Genomic DNA, 5,346 nt, shown 5'->3' with positions numbered 1-5,346 from the left:
CCCCGGCTTCACTGAATTTTAATAATAGCTTTATTGAGATAACATTCATATACAATTCAGCCACATAAACTACACCACGCAGTGGGATGTAGTACATTCAGAGATACACAGGCATGTTAGCACCCCACAAGAAACCCCAGACCCATTAACAGACGGTTCCCGTTTCCTGCTTCAGCTCTATGCACTCAGCACTTTTCTTCACCTGCAGATTCACCTTTTCTGGCCATTTCTTATACACTCAGTCACTCAGTACAAGAGGGCTTCAGAAAGTTCACGGGACGATTCCCCTGCCTTGTCATCCCACAGTCTACAAGCTTGTTGAGACCCACCCCGCCTCCTATATGAAGCAGACAATCTTTTGAGCGCCTCATATCAATGGAATCATGCGCTATTTCTGATTGGCTTCCTGTACTTAGCATAATGTTTTAAAGGTTTATCTATGTTGTAGCACGTATTGATCTGAAAGGGCTTTAAAAAGTGCACAGAAAAAATCGACTTAACAGATAATAGGATTTCTCCATAAACTTTCTGATGTCCGTTTTGCGTGTATTTACAGGAAAACAAACAAACAAAAATCCAAACCCAATTTAAAAAACATTTAAAAAATCTAACACATTTATCTGTGTGCAACTTTCCTAGAAGCAATTCAACAATTTGTAGTTAAATATTAAATGCACGTCCTTTTACCTCGGCTTCCTCTTCAAACAATTTATGATGCCTAAGTTATTGGTCACCTGGTCAAGGGTGGAGGCAATGGTGCTATTGGAGGATTGCCGCTGAGTGGATTCTAACTCAAAAGACCCTAAAAGGATAAGGCTTCCAGGGCTATAACTCTTTCTGGGACGGACCACCTCATCTTTCTCCCCCAGAGCAGGTGGTGGGTGTGAACTCTGACCTTGCTTACGTGATAGTGCTAATTTTAAAAGCAGGTTAGAGAACAGTTTACATAGATTCTCTAATTAGGTCAAATTGAAGCATTGCACATCTACACACGCACCTGAATAAGCAGTGATAGCTGCCATTGCCTGCTTTCTTCCTTTTTCTGAAAGGAGACACCCCTAATGTGTACAATGATTGGTATCACTTTAGGGAGCAGGGAATACAAAGGGGGGTACTGTTATTTAGTACTTACTATTTTCATGACAGAGCCCTGGTGATTAAGTGCTTGGCTGCTAATCTTTTGACCACCCATCAGCTCCTCTATGGGTGGGGGTGAGGGGGTGGCATTAGGCAGTGTGTTTCTGCACACACAGATTACAGTCTTGGAAAGCCTCGGGGCAGTTCTACTCTGTCCCTTAAGGTCACCATGAGTCAAAGTTGACTCTCCAGCAGTAGGTTTGCTTGGTGGGGGTGTTATCCTACTGTCACTGGAAAATGCAAAAGAGCATTCCTAATTTCTCAGAAGCCAATATAGAGCAATAAATCAGATCGGCACCTCGAACCTGAAATACCATTTTCTGGAGCACCCACTACAGCTTCCCCTCTTGCTTTTGCTGCAGGTCTTCGCAGAGCACTCTCTTTCCTAACAGGCTGACAGCACTGCATTTTAACACCCGAAACACTAAGCTTCTTTGGAAAAGCCTGTCTGAGCTTTCATGCCACCTGACTTTTTCTCAGAATTACGTCTTCCTTCATCTTATACGAGTATTTGGAATCCCTGGCTGATGCAAATAGTCAGCGAACTCAGCTCTTAAGGAAGTTGGCGGTACAAATTAGCCCATGGGCACCTCAGAAGACAAGGCTGGCTGCCTACAGCTGTGAAAACCCAGGGCACAGTGGAGTCAACCCAAGGGGAAGTGATTTGGTTTTTGCTTGTTTGGGTTTATCTGTCATCTACTTTGTGCCTGGCTGTACGTCGACCGAACTCCCTGCCATCCAGTCAATCCTGAGTCACAGCCACCTCTAAGGACAGAACCGCTCCTATGAATTCCTAAGACGGCAATTCTTTCTGGGAATTAGAAAGCCCTGCTTTCCCCGCAAGGAGTAGCCGGTGGTTTTGAACTTCTGCTCTTGCAGTTAGCAGCCCAACATGTAACCACTATGCCACCAGGGTTCCTGCCTGGTACTCTACGTACAGTTAAAATGGGAAGATGACATCTAAAAGCAGGGTCCTAATCTTCAAGAAACTTACAATCCAATTAGGAAGACAGGTTATGCCTAAAGAAAGAACCTACTAAAGAGGGAAGTGTTAGGTTTTTCACGGTATTTGGAGACATGATACACAGAATAAGAGAGCTTTTCTTGTTCCTCTTTACACTGTCTTGAAGCATGACATCACAAGAGCACCACACGTTTTCAGAAAGCTTTAAAAGTGCACCTTGAAGTCTTGGGCCAGCCATCACCCAGTTCCAAAGTCTACAATGGTGAAATGTCTCCGAAAGCAGTCATCTACACCTGCAACTGATGCCATCATCTACCTGTCCCCTAACATGACATAGAGCTAGGAAGAGCTTCATTTAATAGGCCCCTGTCTCGACAAGCCGTGACTCTTCCATCTACAGTGGCCACTCCACCGTACGCACAATAAGAGATGTAACCAAAGAATAATCACAAGCCGTTGAAATCAACTCTAACTGGTCTCGGCGACATTACTTCCATCCGCTATTTCCAATGATGATCAAATCAACCAAACTTCATCAAAAGATACTGAAGTGATTTGCAAAAACTTCTCAATGAAAAATGCCATCTCTCATCCGCCCTTCTCAGCAAAAGCCTGTCCTCCAATTGCTTAAGAATACCTAAACTGGCATCGGGTGCTTGGCAAAAGTACACCCCAGATTGTCTGTCTTGTGAGAATTCAGCACATCAGCTTTACGAGCCCCTAAAGTTGTTTAGCAAAATGTCTACAAATATTCCCAAACACAGTTTGTTGCTTAAAGCATAAGCTCACAGGCTATAAATAGCGAACTGTCCTCTACAAATGTGGCGCAGCTGTTATTTGAATTTTGTGTGGCAAAAGCTCCAACAATTGGAGATGCTAACAGCAATATACTTTTTTCCCCATCAACCAGTTTTCTGTTTCAGATAGCACAATCTTGCTCCATTCTTCCATTCTTAGTGTATAAAAAGACATTTTCAATTACTTCCCAGAGTGTTCTTACACTGGATCCTTAAGCTTTCATTTAATCTATCTAACTCATTGTCACAGTTTTATTTATCTAAACACTAAACGGATTCTATCCACAACTCATTCTAACACCTATTTTAAAATATTATTAAAACATGAAGACATAAACATATAAATATATGCTTCTAAAAGTTCCTAGAAAATGAAAGATAATGAAATGCACATGAACTTGTTGAGCCCCCCCTTTAACAAAACATTTGCTATTTCCGGTTTTTCACAAATACAATCCAATGGCATCTATTGTGCTCACCGTGTGGTACTATTATCACCCATGCGGCACAATTAATACAACTCTCCAAATTTTTTCTGTACCCTTAATAGAAACTCGGTGTGTACTATAGACTTTCAAATATATATAAATAGCCAATCATGAAATTATTTGGGCAGTACTACCTCTGTTGTGCCATTAATTTGTAGATAAAACTTACTAGGTTGGTGATTGAAAAAGATCTGGTGACAGGCCCACTGGGGTAGGCATTTGGGTTGCTAACCACAAGGTGGGAGTTTCAAGCACACCAAGCTGCTCCTCCGGAGGTGAGGCTGTCTGCTCCCCTGAAGATCTACAGCCTGGGCAACCCTAGGGAGCAGTTCTACTGTGCCTGAGGACAAAGTGGCTGCGAGTCACAACACATTCCAGAGCAATGGGAAGTTTGTGTTCTCTCTCTCTCTCTCTCTCTCTCTCTCTCTCTCTCTGCCATTGAGTCAATGCCAGCTCACAGTGCCTTTTTAGGGCAGAGTCGAACTGTCCCTGTGAGTTTCAGAGAGTGGAACTGTTTATGGAGGAAAAGCTCCCATCTGCCTCCTGCAGAGCCACGGGTGGTTTCCAACTGCAGAGTTTATGTCCAGGAGCCCAACTCCTAACAACTTCACCACCAGGGCTCCCTGTTGAAGGAATACATACACCTTGTTGCTCGTTTAATGTTTACATGATAAACAACGACAGGGAGGGCTGGCATGATGCCCGAAGCTTCGTGAGGGATACAATGTAGAAACAATCTCGCTTACATTTCCTTTGACAGAGCTCCCATGGAAAATGGATCCAGACCTTGTATGCACATTTGCAAATTGGTCTTTCATTATTAAATGTGCTACATTCTGTCTGAGAGCTGTCATACAGAAAGCGTTTTGTGGAATATTCAGCTGCCACCCAAAACAAAATTCTCAGAATATCAGATGCTTTACCATATGAACATATGAAAGCCAAGAGTTAGAAAGCAGGAGAGGGTGTATTTTTAGAAACAGAAATGGGTTCACAACAGGTAGTTATTGTAGAAGGAGCCCTGGAGGTCGGTGTTCACTGCTAACCCAAAGACGGGTGGTTTGAACCCATGGGAGAAAAATAAGAGTCTGCTTCCGTAAAGATAGCACCGTTGGAAACTCACAGAGCAGTTCTACACTCTCCTATAGGGTCGCTATGAGTCAAATACATTAGACAACAATAGGCTTGTTTTCTTTTTTCAGTCATTGTAAACAACCCCAAAATAAGTCTATCCCACACCTTCTGTATCAGCAGTCTCCTCCCCAACAAGTACTCCTCTTAGGCAGGAACACACCATTTCAATCATAAGTAGTAAACATCCATACTGGCACAAAATCAAGCATGGAAGTCAGGGGCATGGTTTCCCTGTAAGTTCAGATGGCTGCAGTTGACAAGAAGTTGCAGGGTACATTCATTGTGGACAGTATTTATGCTTCCCCAAACCAACTAAGAAACCTTAGGAGTTCCCGGGGCGAAACGGTAAGAGCATGCAACAGATCAGCAAGGGGAGCAAAGCAATGAAGTCCCGGGGAATACCAAACATAGACTTTGGGGCCAGGGCATGGCACCCATCAGACTCAACTGGAAAACACCCCTAAAGGTCAACTAACAGACCTTGAACTATTTGTAGGCTTTTCTTTTGTCATTTTTTGGTGTTTTGTTTTCTTTTGCGCTGTCTTGTTTCTATGTTTTTATTGTCTCTGCATGTCTATCTAGATAAGATAGGTGGGATAAGCAATCTGGAGAAGAGCACAACTGCCAATGGTTCCGGGGGACACTGGTGAGGGAGAAAGGAAGGGAAAGAGCCAACAAGCCCAGCGACAGGGGAACAACAAGTGATCTAAACTCGACGGCGAGGAGGGCATACGATGACTGGTAGGGTTTAAATAAGGGCAATGTAACCAAGCGGAATTACTGAAACCCAAATGAAGGCCGAACATGATAGTGGGACAAGAGGAAA

The 5,346-nt window shown here is 43.3% G+C and overlaps 1 protein-coding gene across 5 annotated transcripts in view; it reads right to left on the bottom strand.

Moving 5' to 3' along the window:
- KIF13A (kinesin family member 13A) overlaps positions 1 to 5,346 on the bottom strand; it is a 227,114-nt gene that overhangs the window by 189,756 nt on the left and 32,012 nt on the right. The gene's annotated exons all lie outside the window — the stretch shown is intronic.

Source organism: Echinops telfairi, unplaced genomic scaffold, assembly GCF_000313985.2.
Source record: "Echinops telfairi isolate 266 unplaced genomic scaffold, ASM31398v2 ScPeMD7_5868;HRSCAF=6743_0, whole genome shotgun sequence".
In the NCBI taxonomy this organism is placed as follows: domain Eukaryota; kingdom Metazoa; phylum Chordata; class Mammalia; order Afrosoricida; family Tenrecidae; genus Echinops; species Echinops telfairi.
The sequence above is the reverse complement of the archived record's forward strand: the minus strand, read 5'-3'. Positions and strand labels throughout refer to the sequence as shown.